Source organism: Scylla paramamosain, chromosome 27 (genome assembly GCF_035594125.1).
Source record: "Scylla paramamosain isolate STU-SP2022 chromosome 27, ASM3559412v1, whole genome shotgun sequence".
NCBI classification, from domain to species: Eukaryota; Metazoa; Arthropoda; class Malacostraca; order Decapoda; family Portunidae; genus Scylla; species Scylla paramamosain.
This window is the reverse complement of record NC_087177.1, coordinates 4,512,501-4,530,000: the sequence shown is the minus strand read 5'-3', so window position 1 is coordinate 4,530,000 and position 17,500 is coordinate 4,512,501.

Sequence of the window (17,500 nt, the reverse complement as noted above, 5' to 3'; positions counted from 1 at the left end):
GGGGAAGAAAATTAACGGAGATGGGGGGCAAAGGGGAGACTTAGTAAAACTGTCACTATTATTTTATTATTCGTCTATTCTACAGCGACAAAATTTACAGTAACTTAAATAGCATACGCTTGATGGTTTCGTTGAGTATGTATGCATCCCTCTTAAGCTGAGGTAACATCATTTTAAGCAATGCCACATCCTGAGAGTACTTGAGCAGGATCTTTTTTTTTCTTTAAAGACGGATTCGCAGTTTATTTTATTTTTTTCTCCAGTAAAAGTTTATGTATGGAGGAATAGGATATAACATAAATGGATTTGCTTTCCACACATTATCTCTCTCTCTCTCTCTCTCTCTCTCTCTCTCTCTCTCTCTCTCTCTCTCTCTCTCTCTCTCTCTCTCTCTCTCTCTCTCTAAATAGCTTGGTTTCCGCTATAAATGTGTTACCAGGGTAATTAGTGGTGGGATATGAACTGTTTGCACTGATAACTGGACGTACCATGGTCCTAATCAGACAAGGCATAGAAAATTAGCCTGTGAATAATTGAGCAGGTACGCCCTTGATGCGGTTGGCCCTAAGTGCGGGGAGCGGAGTAAAGTGACTAGGGGAAGGTGTGTGTTGGTGTGTCAAGAGATTTGTCGCCCCAGAACACTGCATCAGATGGGAGGTGTTTAGAGTAAAGGCTGTAATGCAGACACGAACTCTACCTATTACATTCATGCACAGGACAAAACTGCTTCATAGTGGTAGTATGCTTGCTCCATTGGCGATATTTTATGACCATGTTCGGTGTACAGTGATATACTACAATGTATGGTAGGGAAAGAATCAGTTCTCTTTGACTTGCGGCTTTCGGTAATGCTCAATATTTCAGTAATGCTCAATATTTCAGTAATTCTTCTTCATTCTGTTAATCTGGTATTGTTACGAGCCTCCTCTCTCACAAGAATATCTAAAAGGGGTCCAAGTTTCAATCATATATTCGTGTTTCTTAAGCGTCGGGACGATCGCCAAAAACATTTTTCTGATAACAGAACATTTCTAGATTTCAACTGTGGGCTTGTCATACAAAAAGATAAGTGCTAATATTTTCTTAAACTCAAGTAAAATTCTCTCCTCAAGACTTTTCGTTGGTAAAAATGTGAAAGGTTTCAAGCGCATCAGTGACCTGGAAACACCATCCCTTCGGTGTTAAAAATGAGACCTTAGGGAGCTCTTCGCTTTTCCTGCACTTGGCTCTGGTAAGTTTAGTGAATTCTGTCAACATTAAAAAAATATGTACGGAAACCACAAGCCAAAATTGTTAATTATAGATGGTGGTGTATTTCAATATACAGAAACGTGAGAACAAACAGTCACCAAGCTCGTGCAATCTTTCAGTCATATAACGAGGGCAGGTGTGGAAGTTAGTATTTTCTTTATGCCTCGCAACTTTCAAAGGAAAAGTCATCAAAATGTGCTTTGCTTCCATCTGCTTCAAGGACACGAGCTGGCAGTGCGGAGTTTGTGCAAAGTTTTACTGCCAAATCAAAACCTCCGGTAACCTGGGATTGAAAATATCGAGGCAATCATTTACGTATACTAACTCTATGTAAGGAACAACAATATTCCACCATACTGTTTACTATTGGCGAGTCTACTGCCTGGTTTCAGAGAGAGAGAGAGAGAGAGAGAGAGAGAGAGAGAGAGGAGAGAGAGGAGAGAGAGAGAGAGAGAGAGAGAGAGAGAGAGAGAGAGACTAGTAAAGAAAGACAAAGAAACAGCACCAGATAAAATATACAACCGTTTTCTCTACATACATAACAGTTTGAGTTCAAATAAAAAGAATGAATAAATAAAAAAAATGTCAGTTAGTCCTCTACATCACAAAACAATTACAGTTACGTGGCTCTTAGCGATGGATTGCTGCGGAAAAAAAGAAAAAAAAGAAGATAATAATGCCACAAAACATAACTCACAAAAACCTGAGGGAAAAAAATAACACAAGAAAAAGTGAAACCAGTGGAGTGTCAAGAGAAAAAAGATGAGAGGGAAAGAAATAAAAGTGCAGGGGAAAAAAATATATTAGGAAGAGAAAATCCAATCTTATAAGGGGAAAACTTGAAGACCCAGAAGGCAAAAGTTCAGGGGAGCAAAGATCGGGGAGAGAGAGAGAGAGAGAGAGAGAGAGAGAGAGGAGAGAGAGAGAGAGAGAGAGAGAGAGAGAGAGAGAGAGAGAGAGAGAGAGAGAGAGAGAGAGAGAGAGAGAGAGAGAGAGAGATAAGAGGAAAAAAGAGAGGGGATGGGATGTGATAAAGGCTGGGGGAAAATGTCGACGGGTTTCCACCATTGTATCGTTTCTCTCTCTCTCTCTCTCTCTCTCTCTCTCTCTCTCTCTCTCTCTCTCTCTCTCTCTCTCTCCTCTCTCTCTCTCTCTCTCTCTCTCTCTCTCTGTGTGTGTGTGTGTGTGTGTGTGTGTGTGTGTGTGTTGTGTGTGTGTGTGTGGTGTGTGTGTGTGTGTGTGTGTGTGTGTGTACGTGTGTGATTCAATAAAGACAGGGCGACGTACTAAAAGACAAGATAAATTAATAAAAGTTCAAATGATTTCCTATATAAATATTAGTTTATTTATATGGATTCAACGTATCCATCCACCCATCCATCCATCCATCCACCCCATCCATCCATTCTTTCATCCATCTGTTCGTCTTTCACTCAATCAATTAAGAAATCAATATAATTAAAAAAAAAGGTGAGGAGTGGAGCTTCAAAGACAAGAATACAGCGGAAGGGTTGCAAAGGGGAGGTCAATTTAGGTTTTGAGGTGACCTTGCACTCCCCTCTTAAAAGTGTTCCAGCTAGAGGAAACAGAAAAGATGGAGGGCGACGGTTTGTTCCACTATTTGCCAGTAAAGGGAAAGTAACGAGGAGAATTGCGTTTTATTATTTCTCATGTTAAAGAGATGGAAGCTGAGTCTTAGTGGAGCGAAAGTGAATGAATAAATAAATGAAAAAAATAAATAAGATAAAGAAATACACCACAAAATAAGTCCAATATCATTACTGTTATTTATATAAAAGTACATGGAAGCAATAATTATCACTTCCATGTACTTTTATTACACACTGACATCACCGCTATTGCTGAAGAAAAAAAAAAAAAAAAAAAAAAACATTCCCAGGTGATTCACTCCTTGGACTTGCAACGATACGTAATCAACAAATCACTACATCACCAGGAGACTATGGCGTATACTGCTCGTACAAGTTCATTCCATTCACAAGTCCAAGTACAGGACAGTTACAGGATCACTTACTTCCATCAGAGAACTCACGGAGAAAGACAAAACCGCAATGACTGACTGATACACTGCTAACATGTCGAAGCAGAGACAGTATGGTAATAGAGGCAGACCCAAAAACAGTAAAGGTAGAAATAAGTTGAATCTCAAGAACAAAGCAGTTAATCAAAACTTTCGTCTGTTCTATAAAGCCATTCCGACAAATACCAGGTAAATGCGTAGAGCAATTATGTAAAGGGCAATAAATAGAAAGGCTTACTGTGGATCAGAAGGAGTGCGCGCTAAGCAGTGTAGGGCATGACTGACTTTGTACATCAACGGCTTGAAGAAGAGTTGTATTTATTTGCAATATTTGTATTCGACTAAGTCATGAAATGTTAAAGGTAATAGTTCATTGACCAGACTGAAGATGTAAAATTTTAAAAGTATTGTTCACAGTGTATTTCAGGTGAGGAGGAATACTACTGACGTTAACTACTGAAGCTCAAGGAAATTTTGTCCGGAAAGCTTAGTTAAAAAAAAAAAAGGGAGTAAGCAAATAAATAAAGAACAACAACAACAAGAACATGAACAAGAAATAATTATGAATCAACACCTTATGTCATATGAGACGGATTTGATCGTGTGTGTGTGTGTGTGTGTGTGTGTGTGTGTGTGTGTGTCTGATGGGTTGTGAATTTTTTATATGTACCAATCTCTCTCTCTCTCTCTCTCTCTCTCTCTCTCTCTCTCTCTCTCTCTCTCTCTCTCTCTCTCTCTCTCTCTCTCTCTATATATATATATATATATATATATATGTATATATATATAAACAAAGTGGAGCAAGAGCGCAAGAAAAAGTGTAAGGAAGAAAGATACTCTGGAAGGGTGAGGGAAAGAGGGAGAGAAGCTGAGAGGGTGAGAATTTCTAAGTTCATGGAGGCATATTTCAGACATATATACACATTTTATTTTCTCCCCATTTTTCTGGCCGAACAGCGTAACATAACTTGGCAACCTCGCGTGCTCGGGGAGACTCGGTCACGTGAGACTCTGCCGTGGAGGCTGTGGCGGGTAGGGAGGCGAGGATGGGGGGAGGGCGTGTGTGTGGGAGGCGAGGCGAGTGGGGGGTTCATGTACATGGCATGTGTGGGTTGAGGGTGGCGGGGGTTAGCTGAGGTATGTACATTGGAGGGAATGAAGCGGGCGTAGAGGAGGAGGGGAGGATGGGACAGGAAGGGCGTGGTGAGGAGGCCGATGGGTGTCATGTAGCACCCCTTCCCTCTCTTCCCTCTCTCTCCGTGATTCGAGATGGTGAAGATTTTTTTCCCCTGTCTCTTTCTATCTCTCTCCTTTGCATTTTCTCTCTCCTCTCAGCACCTACAGTCGAGTCCCTGTGACAGAAGAAAACATGGAGGTGTTTTTCATTTTCACCACAGTGTCTCATATTATTACTACGTATATACACCTCTCGTCCCACCTGCCACAGTACTCCGCGCCTTCCTGCATTACTACTAGCACAGCATCTATTTCCTCTCCTAAATTCTCTTCCTCCTCTATGTCCATCTCTAAGCTCCCACTTTCATTTCCGTTAACAAAACATTTAAAGTTTGTCTGAATTTGCTTATTGTAACCATGTACAGTTTTCTTTTTTTTCTTTTTTTCTTTTTTTTTTTTTCGTACGAACGGGAACTCTGAAAATCTCCTGTACTTGTTTTTCTTAACATTACTCAACAAAAAAACACACCAAAATATTTCCACCCAGCACACAACACCCGCCACCCACCTGCCCCTCAGCCCACCAAAACCCACGCCTGAGGTGCACCTGAACTAATCCCAAGGCGGTGCAAAGTAAAATAATTTTACTCAGACATGCAGGCATAAGAAGAGAGAAAGGGAAGTAGGTAGGAGTAAGGAAGGGAAGAGTATAACTAGAGGAAAATAAGAAGAGAATGGAGAGGAGGAAGAGGATGAGGAAGAGGGAAAGGAGAGGGAGAGGAAGGAGTAAAAGGAGAAGGTGCCTAAATTTGCATGTGAATCACAGAGGTGTGGAGCAAAAGGCCAGATTACGGTGGATTGGAAGGAGATGCGTCAAAAATGTGAAAAGTAATTAGTGATCCTTCGAAAGGTGGGCGATAAAAACGATAGAAGAGGAGAACGAGGATGGGAGAAGGGAAATGTGGGGAGGAGGAGGAGGAGGAGGAGGAGGAGGAGGAGGAGGAGGAGGAGGAGGAGGAGGAGGAGGAGGAGGAGGAGAAGGAGAAGGAGAAGGAGAAGGAGAAGGAGAAGGAGGAAACCATAAGTATAAAGGGTAATGATTGGGTCATAATTTTAGAGGAAGAAAATAGAAAGTAAAGGAAGGTAACGAGGAGTCTCTCTCTCTCTCTCTCTCTCTCTCTCTCTCTCTCTCTCTCTCTCTCTCTCTCTCTCTCTCTCTCTCTCTCTCAGTGCTGGATCACCCTGCATACACTGGCCGTGTGCATGCCGCCCACAGCCCCTGACTCAGGATGGCGTAGCAAAGGTTACAGTGAAGCCAAGCAATTAAGAAAAAATAATTGGAAATAAAAAAAGTGACACATCCAGCTGCTTTCTTTTTTGTTGCAATTAAATATGAGAAGGTTAATTATACATAGAAATTTAGAACTGTTTTTTTTACATATAACATTTAAATTGAATTTTTTAAATATCATTATTATTATCATTTAACTTTTAACAAGGCAAAAATTACAACAAACTTTTAGTTGCATAACATTTCAGTAGAACTGAAGAAACCTCGCAACTTCAGCGGCGAGACGAAATGAACTTCGCAACTGCAAATTATTAGTCTTGATTGAAAAGATACAGCAATCGTCTGAAAATTATGCAGAGCTAATACAGAACATGACCATTTCATTCTAAATTAAATTATACATTTAAACAAATTTAAATGGTATATTATCCTTTGTGGGTCCAGGACGCCGCTGCCGCCAGTCACGCCTCGCCACCGTGGGAACCAAACACCGTGACTTCGCTGCGCGCTGGACGGCGGCCACGGAAATGATGTGGGGTTTCTTTCTTTTTCTTTTTTTTTCAAATTCAATATAAGTATTCTGGCCAAGGGTAACAAAAACTGGTTAAAAATGAAGAAGCCAGTCTCTAAGATGACAGAAAGCACGTTTAAAATGATCTTGAAACATACCTATTGAAAGAGTTTATGTCATAGAGAGGTCGAATTATAGAAGGCGGCAGAGTGTTGCAGAGAAGGGAGCCAGTACAACGGAGGCTGAAAAAGAACTTAAGTGGTTCAAAATACTGACTGGCGATTCTTCTTTAGTACACAGATCAATATCCACACTGAGCTCGAGACTGATGCAAGAACACAAAGGCCAAAGCACCGGTTATTACGTCACTAAACCTTGCACGCCCTCAGCAAAGAGACATACTATTAATCTATGAAAATTTGCTTGTATAATTGTGTCTCGAGGAGATAATCAGTAACTAGAGAGATAAAAGAGAAACAAAGACACACACACACACACACACACACACACACACTAGTGTAATAAAGTGACATTTCCTACACCAGAATAATTCGCTTGATTAAACATTAATCAGACATCTTACACTTGTTAGCCTACGTTTTAGGGAACTCAGCTATTTTACTCACGGATTAAACTTAATTACTCAATGAATAGACGATTACCATAAGGAAAAAGCACACTTGCCGATGCATATTGGATATCTTCAATATTCTATGCATTAATTCGGATAAAAATGATTGAAGGTGAAAAATAATCAGAAACACGACTTCATACTCTGATGAGGACGACGACTGGAGGTGTCTGTGTGTGTGTGTGTATGTGTGTGTGTGGGCGCGCGCATCGGGATGAAGACGATAAAGGAAGAAAACAATGGAGACATGCGCACATACATACACACACATACACACACACACACACACACACACACACACACACGTTATGATCCATCCCTTCTCCCTCCTACCACCACCACGGCAACGCACTCTATAATATACATTTTTCCCAAAGCCGCCCACCGTCCATATATGTCTGTATATTAATTACCTCTATAAATTGGTGGGCCCCGACGCTCGCACCAACACACTCATTCCCACCGCGCCGCTGCCATTTCAGCACCAACCACGGCGGCAAATTATTCCTGTGTGTGCTAATGTATCGAGATTAATAAAGTGAATAACAGAATGAGAGAGAGAGAGAGAGAGAGAGAGAGAGAGAGAGAGAGAGAGAGAGAGAGAGAGAGAGAGAGAGAGAGAGAGAGAGAGTAGACTTACAGTACAAATACATAATTATTCACACTGACGAAAACAAAACAACAAACAGAGAGAGAAAGTAAACATAGCGTCCATGATCCCTAACAAACCAGACAGACAAACGGACAAACAAGCAAACAGGCAGATTTTTTATAGGATACATATACATAATTTTTTCCTACCTGTCTGTCTGTCTGGGTGTCCGTGATCATTAAATATACAAACAAATGCATATACATTTTTTTTTTCTTTGCAGTAACAGCGTGGTGGTGACAAGTGCGATGTTTTCATATATAGGATATGAGTCAGCAGTTATCACCGCCTCTCTCTGTAGGTCACACGTTACATACATACAAACGAGATGAATGCAAATGTGGGCGCGACTACCGCCACCACGACCAGCGGGGACCGGGTCACTCACACACACACACACACACACACACACACACACACACACACACACACACACACACACACCTTTAAAATAAACATACACACACACATATATAAATCGTGAAATTTTTGATCCAGGATATGGAATTTTACGTGAATTCCATACGATGAATCACATTCCAGGGAAACTTGTGCGAAGCCTGCAGAATACTCGCAAAGCCTGCCATTCGGGTTGTCCGTTTAGTTCCCTCTCCCTGCCTGCCTTCCTTGCTGCAGTCTGGCTCCCGGTCTGCCTTCCTTCCAGCAGTTTTTACCTTTCCTTCTTTCCCCTCCTTCCTTCCTTTTTTGATCCCTTGCTTCCTCTCTTTCTTTTTCTTCTTTCTTATATATCTTCCTTCCTCTCCCTTTTTTTTTATTCTCCCTTTCTGCTTTCTATTCTTGTGCCACCTTCCATTTACCTTTTGACTTCTTCTTTCTTCTCTTGCTTCTTTCCTCTCTCCCTTCATTCTTTCATCCATTCTCGTCTTCCTTTCTTTTTATTCTTCACCCTGCCGGGCGGGTCAAGGACATGGCTCAGCCTGTAGCCTGTGATAAGTGAGCTGCAGCTTATATTGCTGCCGGGGATGAGGAATCTCCTGGGAAAAAATTGCTGCGACGACGTGACGGAAATATAGGTGAGGACATCGACGCAGATTGTTGCTGGTTCTTTATGATTACTCTCTTGTTTCCAGAAGGGAAGGATAACTGCGCCGAATCATAACACTGCCTTTCGAGTTAGAGAACAAAAGGAACACTGGCGTTAAAATTGTCATATATTAGTGAATGGCTATGCATGCTAAAAAAAAAAAATAAATAAATAATATGAATCGATCCGTTTGTAATTATACTCACACTAGTTTGAAAATCAACAATAGCCGGTTGTAGTTATTTTTTATGCTTTAGCTTTTCGCTTAGAGAAATTGTTTTGAATTTATTATTTTAATGTGATGGCAACAGCTTTAGTACGGTTTACAGAAAGCGTGTAAATTGAATGTCTGCGATGCCAGAAACAGTGCTGCTGACAGGGCAGTGTGAGCAGAGGCTAGGCCCTCAACGCGAACACAAGTAATTCCGCACCAGATTACAATAATGCTGCAACCAGGATTCCAATCAGTAGTGCTGTAATGACAATTACACAAAGGGAAATAGCAAGGAAAATATAAATGATGATGCCATCGTATGAATCTACGGAAAAAAAAGTTCAGTTATCACGCGGCGTTACCATAAAAATGTTTCAGAGATGGACTGAGATATGACAGGGAAGTGTGGGCTGTTAAAAAAAAAAAACTCCTGTAAGCTACTGGAAAAAAAAAAAAAAGAGAGAGAGGGAGGAAACGCGTACACTTCCTGCTGGTCGGCAACAAATAATGATTGTCAAACCAATTGGTAAATATTCCAGCGGAACACAAATATATTTTTAGTCACAGAGGGACAATTAACTCTAAGCCTGGTGATGAAAACTGTGACAATTATTTATCGGGTATGGACATGAAGGCAAGCAGGATCCTTGTACACACACACACACACACACACACACACACACACATACACACACACTAGCCTGCATCTGACTGAAACTGTGCACACAAAAAAAGGCAGAGAATATTAGAAATGTTGTTGGTGCCCGTAAAAGGGTTTCATTTCATCTCGGGGTCAGTCTGTGAAGCCCAACACCACCATGACTTGACTGCGCTGAGACTACAACAAGTCTGAATTCGAGGCATTACTTAAATCCTGATGCAAAGAGAGACAATTAAGCGAAAGGGTTAGACTGCAAGAATGAAGCAATCTAAGACTGAAAACACACCTAAAGAGGAAACTAGAGAGAAATGCAATTCATTAAAGATTCACAAGTCTTTAGTGGATTTAAAAATTCAATTTGCATCTCTGACTTCATTCGCAGAAAGATAAAAAAAAAAAAAGTGCCTCGTATAAACTTGGTCTCTTTTACACCATACCGCTAATAAAAGACAGTACTCAGCATAAGGAGAGGAGGCAATCTTACTGAAATGGCATGCGAGGGATTGATCCTCTGGGCTGGCCTGGGAAAAGAAAGCATCAAATATTCGAATCCTCGGTAGCAACCAATAGAGACCGTCCCAATCGGTTCTTCTCTTTCTCCCACTCCTTGCCACTTAGCAAGATTGACCTATCCAAGTCGCTTCTTTCTTTCCTTCTCCCTCCAAATTACTGTGTCACGTTATGGAGGCTTTTTGGGCTGTTCACAATCAAGAGGTCGAAACTGTTGTGGATCAGGGTAGCAAGGAATGATGGGAGATGAGAGACACAAAGAAAGCTGGAGGTGAAAAGTTAGAGAAACGGATAGTAGGAGAAAAGTTTCACCGAGTTTCTGGAAAACACATATGCCTTTATTGACCGTTTTCTTTTACACAGAAATATGACAATCTGGCCTCAAATATTTCCACTTTCTCCAAATATTGACAAAAAATTTCTACCCTCAAGAATATTGCTGTTAAATATACCGTACATGTTAACCCAGAGTTAGATAGAAAAAAAAAAAACGAGAATAAGAGATCAGATTATCAAGATACAGAGCATCTCGTCTGTAAGACTTGACTACTCCGGGTGATCACCAATATACACCATGTCTCCACAAGGCAGTAACCATGGAGCTGCAGAGAGAGAGAGAGAGAGAGAGAGAGAGAGAGAGAGAGAGAGAGAGAGAGAGAGAGAGAGAGAGAGAGAGAGAGAGAGAAAGCACCAGTCAGCCAGCCAGACATCCAGAACTATACATGTACCTACCAACCTTAAAATAACAAAACATCCCCTGCACCCTCCTCTCCCCCCATCCCCACGCTCCCCTCAAGCCGTGCGAAGGTCGAGTTCAGAGTCTTCTCCTTTTTGTACATTTCTTCTCGATCTCCTCGATGCTTTATTACCAAACTTGCCCTCGTCTCATTACTGACACTGGAAAAATTGGAAGTTCTGCTAAGTATCTGCACTATATATATATATATATATATATATATATATATATATATATATATATATATATATATATATATATATATATATATATATATATATATATATATATATATATATACATATATATAAATTTTTTTTTCACTACTGCATTTTATATATAATTGTAAAGAAAGTAGCAATGATATGACAGAAGGTAGTGAAACAAAACGCATGCAGTCACTTGGAATATAATCAAGAAAGACCGGAAAAAAAAAATAAATAAATAAATGCATGATGATAATTGTACTGATATGTGAGTGTGTGGAAACATTCTGTCAGACATGAGAAGAATATAATTATACATTTCCTCATATTTCGTTCAGAGCTGCATGATTTTTCTTTTGTAATACACAAAACGAGAGATAAAGATATAAAATAATGCGTCAGAAGCACGAAAAAAAAGAAAAGAAAAACGAGCTAGAAGAAGTGTGAACAAAATATTATACACACTAAGTAAATAAATAAATAGATAAACAAATAAATAAATAAATAAATAGACCAAAAAAACTGAGCTGCGAGGAATTGCTTCTTAGTAGAAGAGTGATGACAAGATCTCCGACGATGGCAAAGACAATACTTGGATGCGCTGGAGGACTGAAAGGGTTGCCATGGCGACGTCAGTGTCTCCTTAGAGGATAGACGTGTTCCGCGACCAGAAATTCCGAAAGGTGCACAGAGCCACTGCATCATATATCGCCACACCTCATAGTAATTACGTATCATCGTTCTTATTGTCATCATCACTGTCGTCATTGTAATTTTTAATCATCTCTTTATCTTCTTCCTATTTGTCATTCTTGTCACCCTCGTCATCACTCTTTCTTCCACTGTCGTTGTCACTAATATTTATAATGTTTTCATCTTCATTATCGTTATCATCACCGTTGTCATCGTTGTCGTTGAAGTCCGCCTTGCATTATTGTTACCATCGTAATCTTTTCGATCTTCATTATCGTTACTGTCGCCTTTGTTGTCTTGATCGTCGTTATCCACGTCATTATTACCACCATTCTTCATCGTCGTGATTGCTGCTATCGACTCCAACGTCATTTAATCGGCAATCGCCAACGGCGCCTACGAGGGCCAAGGGTAGTATTGTCATTGTCATCGTCACCTCAGAACAACGCAGCACAGTGCTTCTATCAACATTTCCGAGCGTGTGCCCTGCGGCTGCTTTCGAGAATCCTTCCTTCAGGAAATATCTTCTTTTTTTTTTTTCCGCAATGAGTGACAGCAAGAGCCATCACACTTGCACTGGTAAGTGTAAAGCATGACTTGTTACAAATACTCATGACTCTGGAGCAGACAAAAGACACTGGTGAATTAAAGTTTACACCGATACATTAAAAAAACACAGAGTTACAAGGTTAAGAGGGGAAAGATACATGACTCAACAGAGACTGACGAGATTGACATGCTGAATCAGAATAGATATTAGTCACACATAGATATTAGTCTCAAATAGACGGGCAGCGGCAGAGATGAGTGGAGAATGCTGGGAAGTTCTTTTCTCCTGTAGTAAAAAAAAAAAAAAAAAAAAAAAAAAAACTGATGATGACTGTGATTGTAATCCGACAGTTTCGCTACATGTCTTGCTGATGTGCTCCGGAATATTTTAAAAAGACGAGGCCATCTGTTTCCACGCAATCAGCAGATAAGGAAACTGCATTAGTAATTAAGCGACGAGGGAAGGGCAGCACGTTTCCAGAAAACAAATGAGAATTCTTATCGGCAGCGCGAAATTTATGTTTTCCGTTTTCAGTTTTTCCTCTCGTGTTCAGTAAGAGTTTATTCCCTGATCAACCTGAGTACATCTGTTTCCACTTTCTGTCACTAGTCCTGGTGCATTGAGGACGTGGCGCCGCAACACTATGCGCGTGAAGCACTTGTAGTATGGAGATAAAACACGGGAAATGTACAAAAAAGACAAATTATGAAACTTCTAATGCATCATGTTGAATATAATTAAATCTAGAAATAAAAACTGCACATAGATTATTCTCCTTAACGGGTAACTACAATATTACGATACGCGCATGAGTAAAAACTGTTACAAGTATACAACAAAAGGAATACATATACCGGACAAAATGATACACTAGCGGTTCTCATTCTTTAAAATCGAGTGGAAATAATTTTGATTACAGAAAGAAATACGGTCGTGAGAGAAGGTATCGGTGCCCAGGGGGTCCGATGCCCACAGTAAACATTAAAACAACCAATGATGTTCTAGGAGAGTTGGCATGCCTGGCTGTGGCTTTTTCGTAAGATCCGAACCACTCAGCGATTGTTTCATAACTTCGATCCTACAACATGCCTTACACCGCCAAGAAGTTTGCGTAGTTATTTTCGTATCATGGTCGTGCCAGTCACCATGGAAATATCACAGGCGACACGTGGGGCTGTCGCTTAATGTTATTATTATTATTATTATTATTATTATTATTATTATTATTATTATTATTATTATTATTGTTGTTGTTGTTGTTGTCGCTGTTGTTGTTGGTATCCCTGCTACTGCTGCTGTCGGGATCATCATCATCATCATCATCATCATCATCATCATCATCACAATCCACTTAACTTACGTCTTCCTATTTTCTGATATGCGATAGTAACCGGAAAGCGGAAAAAAAGTTATCGTTATATTTTCAAGATTGGCTACGTTTACTTCTGGAAATTAATATACAGTTATCTCTGAAATTTTTCTTGTTACATATAGTATTTTTAATAAACAAAAGTTCATGGCTGTGCTCCCACCAGTTTGTGTCGCGCACCTGACGAAGAATCTACTGCAGAAGTACGGGTGTAAACAATAACTGGCCCCGTTTGTTTTCGTTTTGGTGAAATTCTGATTTTTTTAATGTTAAGATTTACGGGAACTTTGCCCCACCCATGAAAATAAACTTTTAAAAGTGAGTTAAATCCAGTTTTTATTTTTTATGGGACTAGATTTCAGTCCACCTGCAGTACTTTATTTGATTTGGACTTACAGTTTAGGGGTGACCTCTGATCTAATGTAGAAAGTCAGCGCTATACAACACTAACTTTTCATTTGATGCACATTTATGCTTTGAAATGATCACTTGAAGATGGAAATTAAAAGCATTTTCCAACGCAAACTTTACCCGATTGCGACTAGAAAAACAGTAATCAGGATAAAATTAATTTTGACTCATGTGGGACCAGATTCCAACCCGCTTGTTATACTTCACACGATTTCGACAGACAACATTAACTACCCCAAACTACCCCAAACACACACACACACACACACACACACATACACACACGAACGGACTTTTCAAGCAGTATATTAAATATTTTTGTATATTATTTATATGTCGAATTGCTATATTATAATGTGTCATTGTTTGATACATTCACTAACATCATTTTAAATTTCTTTAAACTTTCAGTTTAACTTATGAATCAGTTTTCTGACTTAATAGTTCACAGTTCATTTGTTAATATGTATTCCTTCACTGCAATAAATACATGAATAAATAAGCAAATGAATAAGCAAATAAATAAATAAATAAATAATGACGCCTTTCCTCTCTGGTAGAAGAAAGATACTTGTCTTTATCGTCTACTCATAATTTACAACAATATCAAATTGAAAACTTGATCAGTTATATTTTATTTCTTACGCAACGTGAAAATTTGGACGCAGATATGGAAAATTAGTCATAATGTTATTCTGTAGAGTACATGTTAGGAAAAGTAATATCAAATAACCAGAAAATTTTGAACTCCTCGTCAACAATCCATTATTGTAGTATATAATTTTCCTTTATGTGTCTAATGTTATCGTTTTCTATACTTTCGTTCCTCGTCCGCTGGCAGCCAGTAAAGATTCACCCTTAAGTGCTCAGGCTGGAGCCATCTCGATGACAATTTTTTTTCTTACGCCACATCACTTTCCTGTTCCATACAATGGTCAGTTTCCTTCTGCAGTGATAATTACACGACGCGTGTAGGTCGTGCTTCATAGAAAAGGTTCAACTTTTTTTTCTTTTCGAGAAATCTGCAACGCTTGTAAATCGTGCTATATGCCAACTGTTTTGACAACTGTATGGACAAACAGTCTGTCAGCAGGTCAGCGTTAGGTTATGGGTCAGGTCAATACATCATTCACTTACCAATCACCTGTCAGTCATGAGGCAAATTAATATATCACACGCTACATTTAGTTGCGTTCATGCGTAGTATTTGTGACCGGATTCAGGAGAATGGTATTTTTTGAAGGCAGGAAAATGTCATTTATCCTTTACTTTTATATTTTGTTGCTTAAGTTCCTGGAAATTCATGTACCCCCCCACCAAAAGGAAAAGATTTTTCAGCAATTTTTATGATTGTCTCTCTGATCCGCTCCGATGGCTGCTGTGTCGTCTTGCTCGTAAAAGTAGAAATTTTTTTAACAAGGAGATGCAAGATTCCACCGATCCTCCCGACTTTGATTAAATCTTAAATCATCCGCGTATGTAGCTAGAATAATGGCCCTTGGCCTAATAACATTGTTCTCAGCAACCCCCTATTGATATACGCTTCAAAGAACATTACCAAGGCATAATATGAGGCAAACTTGCAAGCCTACAGTCAGGTAACCACCAACCATTAAAACACCAGCACCACAAGGACCCGCGCCCCTCAGGCTCGTCTGCTTCACACACAATGCACATATTTTTTTTTTTTCGTCCTAGAATTTACTCTTAAAACCTTACTGCTGTAAGAATCACTTAACAAAATATATCACCTTCATCGTTACACTCAGCATTACGTTAATCATTGTTTTTAGTTGGTTGCTGTCAAAGGTCCATCCACCTACTCGTGCATACCAGGTAAAGACTGCAGCTTTCGTGGATTCATATTCTCTCTCTCTCTCTCTCTCTCTCTCTCTCTCTCTCTCTCTCTCTCTCTCTCTCTCTCTCTCTCTCTCTCCCTAAATATATATATATATATATATATATATATATATATATATATATATATATATATATATATATATATATATATATATATATATATATATATATATATATATATATATATATATATATATATATATACTCGTATATATATATATATAAAGCTTTATGACGTCATATTGTATTTCCAATATAAAACACTTCCAACGCCATGGAGTGTATATTAAAAATCTCAGATAATCAGCTAATGACTGTTTTGTTTCTCGGAAAAAAATGTGACCACCATTTAATACATGAACAAATTTTGTTATTTGCAAAGTGAAACTAAAATAAAAAATCAAATTCTCATTCACACGTAAAATAAAATCCCACTTATATTTTTTTTATTCATAAACAATTTTATAGACGTGCATTGTGCGCTCGTTGGCTCGCCAACACAGCTTTGATTGGATCCTTCAAGGTGAGGGAGCACATCACTGAATTACTAATACAATAATTAACAACAATGGTCGTTAGAACAGAATATTAACCTTAATTATGGCAGTTTTTTTTACTTGTGTGTACGTGCAATGCTGGCGTGCAGTAGATTAATGAACTTATTTCACAAACTATAACTTACAAACACTGGACGAACAACAGATACGCGAAACAAATGCTCAGAAAATACGAGAGATTATTATGAAACACCGATAACAAAACGAAATAGATGTTACTCAAAATAAAACATTCCGAGGACAAAACATAGCAACGCAAGTACAAACTGAGATGACGGCGCTCAAAGATAACAGGATAATACTTTCCATAATGAATTAGCAGCGAGGAGAGATATGTATGTGGTGTCATTATAGCGGTGCATCAAGGCGACTCTTTGATGAAGGAGAGCAATGGAGGGAGGGAGATGGAGAGGGAAGAAAGAAAGGAGGAAGGAAGGGAGGGAAGGAGGGTGGGAGGTGGAAGAAAGTGAAAGACTAGACGTATTATGTAATTTCTAGACGTTCCAGAGAGAGAGAGAGAGAGAGAGAGAGAGAGAGAGAGAGAGAGAGAGAGAGAGAGAGAGAGAGAGAGAGAGAGAGACGTACAGGTTAGCGTATTCCGCCACACACACACACACACACACACACACACACACACACACTAAGAAACACAATTACAGTCAACACTGAATCCAAAATCCAGGATGAAGCAACGTTCCTAAAAATAGTTGAATAGAAGAAAATACACGCCGGCTGTATGCGTCCTCGTCAAGCTGGACATGTTCTGTACTGGTAGTTGCCTGCAGCTAGACGTGAACCTCCCGCTCATGTATGTTTTCATCCCCCCCCGCCCCCTCCTCTCTCTCTCTCTCTCTCTCTCTCTCTCTCTCTCTCTCTCTCTCTCTCTCGGGGGGAAGACAGAGGAGAGAGGGACGAAAAGAGAGGCCGGAAGAGTGACGGAAATCGTGGGGAGGACAGTGAGAGACGAAGGTATAAAATTTTCCGAATATACCTTTTTTTTTTTTGCAGTGAAAGGGTCAAGGTTACGTGATCTGAGGAAAAGTCTCTCTCTCTCTCTCTCTCTCTCTCTCTCTCTCTCTCTCTCTCTCTCTCTCTCTCTCCTCTCTCTCTCTCTCTCTCTCTCTCTCTCTCGCAT